General features: G+C 41.2%; 1 pseudogene; it reads left to right on the top strand.

Annotated features, from left to right (window-relative positions):
• The first annotated feature begins 2,215 nt into the window (after positions 1–2,215).
• Positions 2,216–15,640, top strand: LOC135554700 (zinc finger protein ZFP2-like; annotated as a pseudogene).
• The last annotated feature ends 304 nt before the right edge of the window (positions 15,641–15,944 follow it).

Below are 15,944 nucleotides of genomic sequence, written 5' to 3'. Positions count from 1 at the left end.
TAATATTTCAACAATAGGTGTATATTCATGTATTCAATTGATCAATACATTCAATCCAATTATCTTCTAAACAAGAAGTTATCACTTAAATGGTGTATTTTATAAATCTGTATTGATTAAAATGATCCTAAATCTAATCCATAATATATTGGATAATTATTTCCATGAGTTCAAGGCAAGATCTATGCATACTGTGTCTTGTAACAATGGTTAATGTAATAACTTTTAGATTTATAATGTAATAAAACTGGTAAATGTAACATCTTGTTGGTTAATATGATGAAATGTTGTCTAATAACCTTTTCCACTTAATGTAATAAGTTATTGGTATCAGGTAATGTGGGAGAAAGATGTACATATAGGGAGGAACATAATACTGTAACACGAGAAGGATACACAGAGTGCATTTGCCATTCTGGTAAAATGCATTGTCTATTGTGTAGGACAGGAGGCCATGAGAGTATGGGACAGCTGAACATTAAACAGACCACACGAAGGGAAGGGGACACATAGGCGCCTAGGACAGCTGGACACACTAAAAATAGAGACACAGTCTGCTGATCCGAGATAAAGATACACATACAAAGGAACACATTGAGCTAAATACAGGGCCAAAGCATAGGCCTGTAGAATAGAGGAATGTATTGTATTTTTAGTATAGCTGGACACGCTAAAAACAGAGGAGACACATAGTCTGCTGATCCTAGATAACACATACAAAAGAATGCATTTAGCTAAGTGCAGGGACAAAGCAAGGGTCTTGTCACCATTATAATCTGACAGAAAGCAGATATGGGCGTTATTGGGCGTGAACAAGCAGGATGCACAGATTGGGATATAATGGTGGCAGATGGACTGAGGGAAGTAACTTCATTTGCATGTGGGATGGACTCATATGTTGTATGTGTATAAATCAGAGCGAGTGCTCTGAAAAAGGACCACTCCGGCTTGCTATACTCTTGTATTAAAAGCCCATTGATTTCACAAGTTCTTGTAAGCGTTATATTTGAACCGATTTTCCACGACAGTAACACTTTTTTTAATGAATAACGTAATAACTTAAACCGATCATGTAATAACACCTAAACCGATGTTTAATGTGTTACTTCACCAATGTTAATGCACATACCACCCTCCACCAATTACAAACCCACACACACAAACCTATGCCCTTGTACTCTTACACAAACAAGCACACAGTTATAGGCACATACATTGATAAAAACAAAAGTGAAATAACAATTCATCGGTAGTTCTTATATTCAGTGGGGTGGCAGGGTAGCCTAGTGGTTTGAGCGTTGGACTAGTATCCAGAAGGTTGCAAGTTCAAACCCCTGACATGACAAGGTACAAATATTTTGTACAGTGCATGAGTGCAGAGTTGGATGGTGAGATGTGCATTGCATGACGTGCAATTTTGTGCGGTTCCTGTCAGAATAAATCTACATGACTGGTGCTACATGTTGGAGTTCCGTGTCGATGACTGATTGTACACAACGCAAGAAGAGGACTGTTACACATGGTTAAATAAAGGAGAAACAAAAAATGAGACAGGGGGCTCGGTCGGGCAAGAGAAAGGAGGATTGGGATAATAATAATCTGAATTCTGCCTAGCAGACACATCTTTGAATTTGCAAATATTAATGATTAGTTTTTATTGTATTAAAGTTAAGGGATGTCACCCTGCGCGGGGTGAACCATAGTAGGGGATATAAAGAGAAAACACCATCTTGAGAACCGAGTGTCTTGTTTGTAAATTGCTGTAAGTGTAAACTCCGGGTTGCAAACCATATTAAACAAACTAACCTCTGATTCCTGTGGTCACTTGTGGTCTGTGGTCACGCCCTATAAAGAAATCTAGCCATGAGCTCATTTGAAAGACAACAGCAAAGAATTTCTCTAACCAAGCTGTTTTTGTTGTTTCTATAAATACCTTAGATTTGTGATTTTAGATTTTATTTGCAAATATATAAAAACAATACAACCACACGTGGACATAATGCATTTACTATCATTCAGGATGATACTAAAACAGTGAAACATGTAATGTACCGTTTAAATAGATTCATGATATAATATAAAAGTATTTTCTAGCATAATGACTTCCTAAACTGCCTCACCCACTTGAAGAGAGGTGTTGATGACTATATACAGTAGGTGGCGGCACCTTTTAAACACCACAGAAGCTAAAAAGCATCAACAGGAAGTACTTTGTTATCATCCTCTGTCGAGATTTCAAACCAAATATAATTCAACCGGTTTTTGCAGGATGTTTCTAATGTAAGTTTAGTCTAAATGAGACGTTCCTTTGTCACAACTTAAATGGAGTTTTGATATTTATAAAGTTGTGGTCGAGCTTTTCTTTATCTGAACGCTGTGACTAAGAAAGTAACTGTAGCATACACATTTAGTGTCGTTTTTTATTTTTTAGAAAGAATACAGTAACGTTAGCTTCCACGATGGATCGGGTAAGTTTGGTTGACTTTTATTAATAGTATACCTATTGTGGTGTTTTAAATGTCTAGGTCCAGTTTTCACGTGTGATCTTCTACATACATGAGTTCGATTTGAACAGCAGGACAAAAGAAACCACGGTGGTAATTTCAGCCAAGTAGCCTACAAGCTCATCGCACACAGATTGATGATACAAGGCCATGCTCAACCGGCAGGTCAAGTCAGAACCAGGGAGAAATATTTAGGCATCGCCGACACCAATTATGTATATAAACACTGGATTGCTGATGCTATATATTGGCCAATTGAGAGTATTTAAAAGTACCGGTTAACTTCTTTGAACACCTCAAATTGTTTCTCCAGATGTCAGTTCGACCACACAGCGTTTATACACTAATTTGTTGCGCCCAAATAAAGAATACGACCATTGAAAATAGGTCATTTTTGTTGCTAGGCTACCAGTTAAGGTGCTGTTAGTTTGTGTTTGCGCGCGTCTTTATGCGGAAGTAATACAACAATGATAGCTTGTGTCGAAGAATGATATGGAGTTAATATTATTTCAAATTATTGAGCATATCCTCCGCGAAAATAAGCATCAGAAATTGTCCTTATTTAGCATATCAAGACCCTGAATTGGACCTCAGTCTAGAGCTTAAAACATACAATGTAGGCCTACTGTCAGTATTTGTCGTCATATTGAGAAAATAAGATGTCCACATAGGCCTATCGCAGGATATTGAATGATTCCATATTCGCCCATAGGAAATGTCCATGTGTGATATTCAGAGTAATCACAATATCATCTGTATAAAATAAAATAGTTTTGATATATAGTTTTTTTTACATTAGAACTTGAAAAAACATTGGAACAAAGACATCTGGATTGTTTGAAACAGGTGAAGTCGGAAGTTTACATACACCTTAGCCAAATACATTTGAACTCAGTCTTTCACAATTCCTGACTTTTAATCCTATTAAAAAATCCCTGTTTTATGTCAGTTAGGATCACCACTTTAAGAATGATAAATGTCAGAATAATAGTAGAGAGAATGATTTATCAGCTTTTATTTCTTTCATCACATTCCCAGTGGGTCAGAAGTTTACATACACTCAATTAGTATTTGGTAGCATTGCCTTTAACTTGTTTAATGTGGGTCAAACGTTTCAGGTAGCCTTCCACAAGCTTCCCACAATAAGTTGAGTGAATTTTGGCCCATTCCACCTGACAGAGCTGGTGTAACTGAATCAGGTTTGTTGGCCTCCTTGCTCGCACACACTTTTTCAGTTCTGCCCACAAATTTTCTATAGGACTGAGGTCAGGGCTTTGTGATGGCCACTCCAATACCTTGACTTTGTTTTCCTTAAGCCATTTTGCCACAACTTTGGAAGTATGCTTGGGGTCATTGTCCATTTGGAAGACCCATTTGCGACCAAGCTTTAACTTCCTGACTGATATCTTGAGATGCTGCTTCAATATATCCACATATTTTTCCTCCCTCATTAAGCAATCTATTTTGTGAAGTGCACCAGTCCCTCCTGCAGCAAAGCACCCCCACAACATGATGCTGCCACCCCCGTGCTTCACGGTTGGGATGGTGTTCCTCGGCTTGCAAGCCTCCCCCTTTTTCCTCCAAACATAACGACTGTCATGATTGCCTAAACTTTATATTTTTGTTTCCTCAGACCAGAGGCCATTTCTCCAAAAAGTACAATCCTTGTCCCCATGTGCAGTTTTTTTATGGCGGTTTTGGAGCAGTGGCTTATTCCTTGCTGAGCGGCCTTTCAGGTTATGTCGATATCGGACTCATTTTACTGTGGATATAGATACTTTTGTACCTGTTTCCTCCTGTATCTTCACAAGGTCCTTTGCTGTTCTGGGATTGATTTGCACTTTTTGCACCAAAGTGAGAAAGTGCAAGATAAGTTTAATGCTAGCTAGCAACTTACCTTGGCTCCTTGCTGCACTCGTGTAACAGGTGGTCAGCCTGCCACGCAGTCTTCTCGTGGACTGCAATTTATTTGGCATCCAAAAATATTGATTGTTATGAAAACTTGAGAGAAAGGAACTTCGGCCCTAATTAATCGGCCATGCTGATCGGTCGACCTCTAGTCATAATACCCATAAAACCTAGCGGTCAAAAAAAGGAAATGGTTCCAAATGTTTTTCCACCATGTAGAGAAATAGTAATGGCATCTATTTTTGGCACTAATTTTGCTATGGTTCACAGGTCAAAGCCTATACCGTTTTTATAGGGAGTTTGGATAAATGCCAAAAATAAGGTCTGTCGTAAACACAGGTTTAGGAGATCTTATAGGTTTCGTTCTACGATCTTTATCAGTTAACGTCACTTGTGAATGTTGAATAATTTATGTTGTAAAAAAGCATATAAATCATAAGATCATATTAACTGACTGCTATTATCTCATAGAACAAACGTATAAGATCTCCTTAGCCTGTGCTTATCTTATTTTCGGTATTTATTCCAAAACCCACATTTTTCCCATTGGGATGGATGAACGAGCCAAAGGTAACTCATTTTTTTTGTTTTAATTCTACAAGCTGGCGAGATCTAAAGCTCTGTTTAGCTCAACGTGGAAATGATTGGTTGACGGTAAGTGGGGGCGGTACTTCCTTTATAAACACAAACTCCCTTCCTTGACTACTTCCTTCCAGCAGTGTGTATCAGGGAGATTTCTAGATGTGAGAAGTGTGCACGAGGACCTGAGAGAAAGGAATGTGTAGTATTGATGTAAAAAGTTGTGTGTATAAACTGTAGGGGTATACATGGTGCTGGAGATCAGATGTGTCCGGTGAGAGAAAGACAGGTTGAGGTTACCAGGATCACAGTAGTGCAGAAGGTGTTGTATGCTGAGGCAGTGAAGAGAGTACTAGAGGAAGATGGGTCCAGGGTGAGGGATCCTGAGAGGGTCCCTGTGATTAGGCCGAGGTCACTAGAGTGACAGGAATAACATGCTTCGGTAAGATCTATTTTTTGACGTTCATGGCCATGGTTGTCAACCGTACCGCAGGAATAGAATGTAAAACACAGTGGATAGATGATGTGGTGGCAGCTGCAGAGAACTTGGGTGTACAATATTTTACTGCAGAGTTACAAGGTGTTTTGAACAATAATATCCCGTCCTCCCAGTCTGCTGGCCTGGTGTTGAATCAGAGGGCCAAAGTAGTGGAATAATGAGGTTTGAATAGATGTAAGGTTAGTTGGTTGGGCATTTTTTTCACAAAGTGTAATTGACTCATGTTACAGAATAGTAGGCTGATAAACAGACAAATCAGTAGGTAGCGCAATGCACCTATTACCATTTTTAGCAAACTGCCATATTACCAAATCAGAAGACCCTTCCTTCACAGTCTGCTCTGCTCTGTGTAGTGCAGGAAGTATGAATGCCCTATCTTCTACCAAGGCTGCTTCGCTTTAAATTGTTTATGGCTTTTGCAGATGTCAGATTGAACATACATGTTGAACATATTATTACTGTTTCCCTCCACGGATAGCACTGCTGTAATACGTCTAGTGGAGGGGCGGCAGGGTAGCCTAGTGGTTAGAGCATTGGACTTGTAACCGAATGGACTAGTAACCAAATCCCCGAGCTGACAAGGTACAAATCTGTCATTCTGCCCCTGAACAGGCTGTTAACCCACTGTTCCTAGGCCATCATTGAAAATAAGAATTTGTTCATAACTGACTTGCCTAGTAAAATAAAGGTAAAATAAAATAAATAGTATTTTATAAGCTACTTTTGCTGTGAGACAATTAAAACTATCTGGACTCTTGAAGAGGACGGTGCTCCAACAGACTCTCGGGTGGAGTTAGACGATAAACAGACAACATGATTAATGGTGGATAGGGTGAAAGTTTTATTGACTTTAATAGATCAGGTAAAATCTTATCCAGGATCGATCAGAAGTAAGATTAACCCACATCAGACATTTATTTGTCACAACTTAAATCGAGTTTTGATATTTAAAAATGTTTGATTGCTCTGGTATAGCTGTTGTTTATCTGAACACTGTAACAAAGAAACTAACTGTAGTGGAGGCTAGCTAGATTTACGCTCACTTTTTTGTTGTTGAGGAAACGCTTAGAAAGAATAGCTTCCATGATGGATCAAAAAATATACACTGCTCAAAAAAATAAAGGGAACACTTAAACAACACAATTTTACCCCCAAGTCATTCACACTTCTGTGAAATCAAACTGTCCACTTATGAAGCCACACTGATTGACAATACATTTCACATGCTGTTGTGCAAATGGAATAGACAACAGGAGGAAATTATAGGCAATTACCAAGACACCCCCAATAAAGGAGTGGTTCTGCAGGAGGTGACCACAGACCACTTCTCAGTTCCTATGCTTTCCTGGCTGATATTTTGGTCACTTTCGAATGCTGGCGGTGCTTTCACTCTAGTGGTAGCATGAGACGGAGTCGACAACCCACACAAGTGGCTCAGGTAGTGCAGCTCATCCAGGATGGCACATCAATGCGAGCTGTGGCAGGAAGGTTTGCTGTGTCTGTCAGCGTAGTGTCCAGAGCATGGAGGCGCTACCAGGAGACGGGCCAGTACATCAGGAGACGTGGAGGAGGCCGTAGGAGGGCAGCAACCCAGCAGCAGGACCGCTACATCAAATCAAATCAAATTTTATTTGTCACATACACATTTTTAGCAGATGTTAATGCGAGTGTAGCGAAATGCTTGTGCAAGGAGGAGCAGGAGGAGCACTGCCAGAGCCCTGCAAAACGACCTCCAGCAGGCCACAAATGCGCATGTGTCTGCTCAAACGGTCAGAAACAGACTCCATGAGGGTCCGACGTCCACATGTGGGGGTTGTGCTTACAGCCCAACACCGTGCAGGGCGTTTGGCATTTGCCAGAGAACATCAAGATTGGCAAATTTGCCACTGGCGCCCTGTGTTCTTCACAGATGAAAGCAGGTTCACACTGAGCACATGTGACAGATGTGACAAAGCCTGGAGACGCCGTGGAGAACGTTCTGCTGCCTCCAACATCCTCCAGCATGACCGGTTTGGTGGTGGGTCAGTCATGGTGTGGGGTGGCATTTCTTTGAGGGGCCGCACAGCCCTCCATGTGCTCGCCAGAGGTAGCCTGACTGCCATTAGGTACCGAGATGAGATCCTCAGACCCCTTGTGAGACCATATGCTGGTGTGGTTGGCCCTGGGTTCCTCCTAATGCAAGACAATGCTAGATCTCATGTGGCTGGATGCTTTAGTCCAGGTCTGGGAGGAGATCCCTCAGGAGACCATCCGCCACCTCATCAGGAGCATGCCCAGGCGTTGAAGGGAGGTCATACAGGTACGTGGAGGCCACACACACTACTGAGCCTCATTTTGACTTGTTTTAAGGACATTACATCAAAGTTGGATCGGCCTGTAGTGTGGTTTTCAACTTTAATTTTGAGTGTGACTCCAAATCCAGACCTCCATGGGTTGATAAATTTGATTTCCATTGATAATTTTTGTGTGATTTTGTTGTCAGCACATTCAACTATGTAAAGAAAAAAGTATTTACTAAGAATATTTCATTCATTCAGATCTAGGACGTGTTATTTTAGTGTTCCCTTTATTTTTTTGAGCAGTGTATATTGGACAATTATTATTATGTCATATTCCATTGTCGTGAGTTTTTAGAGTATTTTCATCACCTGTTTAGCTCAAATTCTTGCTTTGGATATTTAGCCTTAATTAGATCATACATATAGCTTCCATAAAGGGGCCTTGGAACTTGTCGGATTGACACATTTTGTAGATGCATAATTGTTTTTACATTGATAAATGTATGGCTCTCACGTGCACATTTACATTTCCGTCCATTATGAACCAATGATGTGTGATCTTTTTGTGGCATTTCTGATACTAGTTTATTTTCAGCTTCATCTCAGAGTTCTAACCTGGTCAGCATCTGTTGCTTGGCAACAATACAGCTGCTGGTAGCTAAAGTTAACTTAGCTTCTGGACTTTGGACAAACAAGCTATCTTTTTGTAGCTAGCTAGCTAAAGAACAGGCAAAGAAAGGTAACTAGCTTTAATTGTTTATGGAAGGTTTGTTTCTTAAATAACTGCAGACATGAACTAGCTGTTGTTGTCTACTAGTTAACTAATGTCCACATGGCAGTCCTACATTTTTTCCACAAAACATTGCTAGTTACATCAGTTCAAACCAAATTGTCACGCTGCTACCTTATAACAATGCAATGCAGTGGACTTTTGCAACGTGTTGTGGTAATTATTCTAATCAAAGGAGAAGCTTTTGTAACCCTTGTAGAAATAAATATAACTTTGTATAGCCCACCAGAGTCCTCATGAAAAAGATATGTGAAATTATACAATGGTACATTGTGTTTTCAAGCAACAAACAGCAAGATTTACATGGGGGTAAATGTCTGTCTCTAGGTCATTTACTGCTTGTTTATACAGAAATTATTACACAACATGGGACACTGGGTCCTTCCCACAGCAGATGAAGTCCAGTGTCCATTTGTGATGTGGGAGAGAAACTGGAGGGAGAGTTTGCCTGGCCCTGGCAGACAGACCAGCATTTGACACAGACACTAATCATTGGAATGGATTGTAGTCTTTAGGTCTTATCACCAAGGCATCATAAATCAACTGCCAGCATTAAGCGTCAGAGGCTCCTCTCAGGCCAACAGACAGTGTGAAATTACTAATTGAAGAATATTCTAATATTATATATATATAAGTTCATTTGAATAACAATGTTGTAGTTTCAACCACAAACGCTAGCTAGCTACTCCATATTTCACTGTCAGACAGGACATAACTCAAACTGTAGCTGAGAAAACAAATAAAAACAGATTGTCTATGGACCAATACATACTTATCAGATCTCATTGAGGGTGTAGTGAAATGCCTGTGTTCCTAGTTCCAACAGTGCAGTAACATCTAACAATACAGAACAATAACGTTACACATCTAAAGGAATGGAATTCAGAAATATGTTAATATCAGTCCAGATTATAAATATAGTACATTCCTAAGTATGTGGACACCCCTTCAAATGATCGGATTTGGGTATTTTAGCCACACCCGTTGCTGACGGGTGTATAAAATTGAGCACACCGCCATGCAATCTCCATAGACAAACATTGGCAGTAGAATGGCCTTACTGAAGAGTTCAGTGACTTTCAAAGTGGCACCATGATAGGATTCCACCTTTCCAACAAGTCAGTTTGTAAAAATTCTGCCCTGCTCGATCATCCGGGGCGGCAGGGTAGCCTAGTGGTTAGAGCGTTGGACTAGTAACCGGAAGCAAGCATTGTGCCCCGGTGATGCGTTGGGCAGACCGCACCACTCTCTGGAGAGCCCTGAAGTTGCAAACGGTGCAGTTGCTGTACCAGGCGGTGATTCAGCCCGACAGGATGCTCTCAATGGTGCATCTGTAAAAGTTTGTGGGTCTTAGGGGCCAAGCTAAATTTCTTCACTGCTGTTCAGCCTTCTTCACCACATTGTCCGTGTGGATGGACCATTTCAGATAGTCAATGTTGTGTACAAAAGGAACTTGACCGTCCCCGTCTGTGAATGGGCAAAGAGTAGCAGATTGGATTCGTGATCTGATTTGCCGAAGGGAGGGCAAATACACATGTAAACAGCACGTTGTCCACTGCAGTGTGCTAATGCATGCTGGCTAGCATCAGAAACTCACCAGTTTGGACCATTCAGAATAGATTCTATTCTGCTCCTTTTCCTGTCTTGACATTTTTATCCAATTCAGTGTTGATCAACATTAACAAACTAAAACTCTGCCATTAGACAGGCTTGATTGTATTTACAGCTCTGATCTGGATGGTGGACCAGCCCTGTGTTGGATATTTGTCAACGGCCATTCCAGTGGAGTGGTGCTTGGGGTGGGGGAGGGGCTAATGCCCCCCAAACCCTGATTATATAAATGTATAGGATACATAACTCTGCAACGCTTTAGGCTAGAAACTGGCTGTTAAAGGCACCAGAAAGACGTGGCTCTATTGTACATGGGGATAACTGTATACATTTACATTCATTTAATTTAGGGTGGAAAGTAAAACCAAAGAATTGATGGATTTGGCTGTAAATACTAGGGAGTGCGGCAGGTTGCCTAGTGGATAGAGTGTTGGCTCTAAATACTAGGGAGGGCGGTAGGTTGCCTAGTGGATAGTGTGTTGGCTCTAAATACTAGGGAGGGCGGCAGGTTGCCTAGTGGATAGAGTGTTGGCTCTAAATACTAGGGAGTGCGGCAGGTTGCCTAGTGGATACTGTGTTGGCTCTAAATACTAGGGAGGGCGGCAGGTTGCCTAGTGGATAGAGTGTTGGCTCTAAATACTAGGGAGGGCGGCAGGTTGCCTAGTGGATAGAGTGTTGGCTCTAAACACTAGGGAGGGCGGCAGGTTGCCTAGTGGATAGAGTGTTGGCTCTAAATACTAAGGAGGGCGGCAGGTTGCCTAGTGGATAGAGTGTTGGCTCTAAATACTAGGGAGGGCGGCAGGTTGCCTAGTGGATAGAGTGTTGGCTCTAAATACTAGGGAGGGCGGCAGGTTGCCTAGTGGATAGAGTGTTGGACTAGTAACCCAAAGGTTGCAAGATCGATTCCCTGAGCTGACAAGGTAAAAATCTGTTGTTCTGCCCCTGAACAAGGCAGTTAATCCACAGTTCCTAGGCTGTCATTGAAAATAAAAAAAGTGTTCTTAACTGACTTACCTAATTAAATAAAGGTTAAGAAAATACATCATAATGAGCAGCAGTAGGTCAGGTGTTTTGGTTTTCTTCTGGTTATTTTGACAAATCACGATTTGGCAGGTGTTGGCGTCCTCCTCGTTCCATCATCTCACCTCCTGACACGTATGAACCCAGAACTAAATAGAGCGGCTGGCCAATGACGTGAGACATTAGTTCTGGGTTAACCAAGATGAACTCAGGGGTGAACGATGTGTTCAACTCCAATGAACGCTCAATCAAAGGTTCTGAACATAAGACAGAGGGGCATTACAAGGACCACTTCCGTTTTGAAAAAGTGATTAGGAAAAAAAACGGTACATTTGTGGAAAGTAGTGAACAGTTACACACTTCAGGAGAAAGGAGGTATTATAAGGATGCACCAGTCAGATATAGACTACAATAATCAAATGTTTTGTCTGATGATATTCTATGTACAATACTTCCTGTGGTCACCAGGACAGAGTTAGCCCATCCCCCTCCACCCTGCCAGAGTCCCCTGGTCACAACTCTCCTGGTAGCACCTTACTGCTGGGTCTGAAGAGGGTGTCTGTGCTGCTGGTCGACTGCAGGAAAACACCAGGGCAGAGTGGAACTGTGAGAGAAGGACACGAGGAGGGAGATGGAGATTTGATTTCATCAAGTAAGAACAATGCGGTGTGTGGATGAGACTACAAATCTGCTTCTGTAACTTCTGTTAATTGATTGATAAACAGTAAACACTCAGTGGCCAGTAAATTGTTGATCCAGTTTCATGAATGGAGGTGTTCCTAATAAACTGGCCAATGAGTGTATATTGATAAGGTCAGCAGGTAGGTTAATGGTTAAGAGCGTTGGGCCACTAATAAAGGTTGCTGGTTCAAATCTCTGAGCCGACAAGGTGAAAAATCTGTCTGCTCTTGAGCAAGGTACTTAACCCTAATTGCTCTTGTAAGTCTGCTAAATAGTATGTGTTTATGGACTCCTATTGACAACCCAGTTAGTTATTCAATGTCTTTGTTTCACAGGGGACACCCCTAATTGTTGTTCTCTCAGTGGGAGGGGCTTATCATCTGGGGAGCCTCAACAACATCCTGTTGCTGATGAGACAGAGAAGAGTCTCTCCAGATCAGAACATCTCAAGAAACACCAGCAGAGACGAACAGGGAAGAAACCTCACCACTGCTGCTCTGACTGTGGGAAGAGTTTCACAAGCCAGAGTAGCTTCATTATTCCGTGTGGGAAGTGTTTTGCTTCTTCTAACACCTTCAAATCTAATGTAAGAATTCATACAGGGGAGAAGCCTTACCCCTGCCTTGATTGTGGGAAAAGCTTTGTTAGTGCAGGAGTCCTAACCATACACCAGCGGACACACACTGGAGTGAAGCCTTATAGCTGTGATCAGTGTGGGAAGAGCTTCAATCAGTCAGTCCACCTGACTACACACCAGCGAACACACAGTGGAGAGAAGCCTTATAGCTGTGATCAGTGTGGGAAGAGCTTCGTTCAGTCAGTCCACTTGACTACACACCAGCGAACACACAGTGGAGAGAAGCCTTACAGCTGTGATCAGTGTGGGAAGAGCTTCGTTCAGTCAGTCCACCTGACTACACACCAGCGAACACACACTGGAGAGAAGCCTTATAGCTGTGTTCAGTGTGGAAAGAGCTTTGCTGTATCAGAAAAACTAACTATACACCAGCGAACACACACTGGAGAGAAGCCTTATAGCTGTGCTCAGTGTGGCAGGGGCTTTTCTCAATCAGTAACCCGGAATATACACCAGCGAATACACACAGGAGAGAAGCCTTATAGCTGTGTTCAGTGTGGAAAGAGCTTTGCTGTATCAGAAAAACTAACTATACACCAGCGAATACACACAGGAGAGAAGCCTTATAGCTGTGATCACTGTGGGAAGAGCTTTGCTGTAGTTTCCTCCCTGATTAGACACCAGCTAACACACACTGGAGTGAGAACTTATGTCTGTCTATGTGGGAAGAGCTTTGGTCTAGCTTCCTCCCTTACTATACACCAGCGAACACACACTGGAGAGAAGCCTTATAGCTGTGATCATTGTGGAAGGGGCTTTTCTCAATCAGTAAACCGGAATATCCACCAACGAACACACACAGGAGAGAAGCCTTACAGCTGTGATCATTGTGGAAAGAGCTTTGCTCTTGCTTCCACCCTGACTGCACACCAGCGAACACACACTGGAGAGAAGCCTTATAGCTGTGATCAGTGTGGAAAGAGCTTCAATCAGGCATGCAACCTGACTAAACACCAGCGAACACACACTGGAGAGAAAGAAGCCTTATATCTGTGATCAGTGTGGGAAGCGTTTCAGTCCGTTATGGACCCTTTATTCACACCAGTGAAGACACACTGGAGAATGAACCTTATGTCTGTCTAGGTGGGAAGAGCTTTGTTTATTTAGGGCCAATGAGAAAACACCAGAAAACACAAACATGCTGTATTTCATCTTCCTCCCATTTGACACCGGTTCCAGATCCCTAAATAAAGGATCAGTAGAAAACATCTAGTGAACAGTCATATCCATCTCGCATTCTTAACTCTTTGGGATAGCGGGATGCCTCGTCAACATCCGGTGAAATTGCAGATCGTGAAATTCAAAATGACAGAAATAGAACTATTAACATTCATGAAAATACATGTATCATACACCAAAATAAAGCTTAACTTCTTGTTAATCCAGACACTGTGTCAGATTTCAAAAAGGCTTCACGGCGAAAGCAGAACATGCGATTATCTGAGGACAGTGCCCCGCATACAAAAGCATGGAAAACAACTTCAAGCCAAGTAGAGGAGTCACGAAAGTCAGAAATAGCGATAAAATGAGTCACTTACCTTTGAAGATCTTCAGCTTGTTGCAATCATAAGAGTCCCAGAAACATCACAAATGGTCCTTTTGTTCGATAAAGTCCTTTATATTAAAAAAGTCAGTTCAGCTGGCGCGCTTGACTCAGTAATCCACCAGTTTCCCTCGTTGAAAAATGCAGACAAAGAAGTTCTAAAAGCTATCGGCAAACTTTGTCGAAACTAGTCAAACAACATGTCTATATCATCCTCAGGTTGTCTAAAATGTAAATAAACTATAATATTTCATACGGAAAGGACTGTGTTCAATTTGAACATCAAATTAGCAAGAGCGTACCTTCTCCATTGCGCGCAAAACCCCTGATGTGACCCTAGCAGTCACCAGACTCTAAGTCAAAATACTAATTCATTTTTTTAAACAATAGCCTCAACCTTGAATAAAGACAGTTGACAGCTAGTAGAAGCTATATCAATTGCAATCTGGTGGACGGACATAGGGGTTTTCTATAGCTTTACAAAATAAAAGCCTGTGATTGAATTTCTTTTTTTTCTGGTTGGATTTTCTTTGGGTTTTTGCCAGCCATGTCAGTTCTGTTTTCCTCACAGACATTATTTTGACAGTTTTGGAAACTTTAGAGTGTTTCCTATCCAAATCTATATGCATATCCTAGCTTCTGGGCCTGAGAAACAGGCAGTTTACTTTGGGCACGTTTTTCCTCCAAACGTCTCATTACTGCCCCCGTTCCCATAAAGGTTAAACCGTTGCCTTAGTCTGATCACCATGGTAACCTCTGTGGAGCATAATATGCAACTCTGATCAAGCATCAGGTCTCCACTGTGTCTATGTAATATCACACATTGGGCTCTAAATGGATAAATGTTATCATAACATGTCATAGTGAACCTGTGTGTGGGGGAAATTGATTAATACATCCAATCCATTATCTTCTAAACAAGAAGTTATCACTTAAATTGTATATTTTATATCTATATTGATTTCAAATGCTCCTTATTACATTTATAATCTAATAAAACTGGTAAATGTAATATCTTGTTGGTTAATAATAAAATGTTGATTTGTTGTCGTAATAACTTTTCCACTTAATGTAATAAGTTACATTATCAGTCAGGTGAGTAACAACTTTTTAAATGAATATCATAATGACTTCAACCGATCATGTAAAAACACCTAAACCAATGTTTAATGTGTTACTTCACCAATGTTAATGCACATACCACCCTCCACCAATTTCAAACCCACACACACACCTATGCCCTTGTACTCACACACAAATACACACAAGCACACAGTTAGACACACATTGATAAAGAAAAAAATATATAATGAATCTGTATTTCGAATTGTCAATGAGACAGGGGGCTCGGTCGGGCAAGAGGAAGAAGGATCGGGAAACTAACTGCAAGTAATAATAACCTGAACTCCGCCTAGCAGACACATCTTTGTTTTAGCAACTATTACTTATTAGTTTATATTGTATTAAAGTTAAGGGGTGAACCATAGTAGGGGATATAAAGGGAAAACAGGAGAACTGAGTGTCTTGTTTGTAAATTGCTGTAAGTGTAAACTCTGGGATGCAAACTATATTAAACAAACTAACCTCTGATCAAAGAAGTTTCCTGTGGTCACTTGTATGAACAAATACAGAAAGTGTAATGAATTTCTGCCCTGTTATCATTATTTCTATTCATTACGGAGTAGTAGGCTGATAAATAGACAAATCATTTGGAGTCGTGCATCTATAACAATTGTTTGCAGACGGTCATAATACCAAAGAAGAAGACCCCTTCCTTCACAACAGCTCTGCTCGTTGAAGCGCCGCAAGTATGAATGTCCTGACTTCTGCCCAGGTTGCATCGCAGTAAATGCTGTATGGACACTGCAGACGTCGGATTGAACATACATCGGA

Source organism: Oncorhynchus masou, chromosome 14 (genome assembly GCF_036934945.1).
Source record: "Oncorhynchus masou masou isolate Uvic2021 chromosome 14, UVic_Omas_1.1, whole genome shotgun sequence".
Taxonomy (NCBI): domain Eukaryota; kingdom Metazoa; phylum Chordata; class Actinopteri; order Salmoniformes; family Salmonidae; genus Oncorhynchus; species Oncorhynchus masou.
This window is presented reverse-complemented; position numbering and strand designations above follow the sequence as displayed.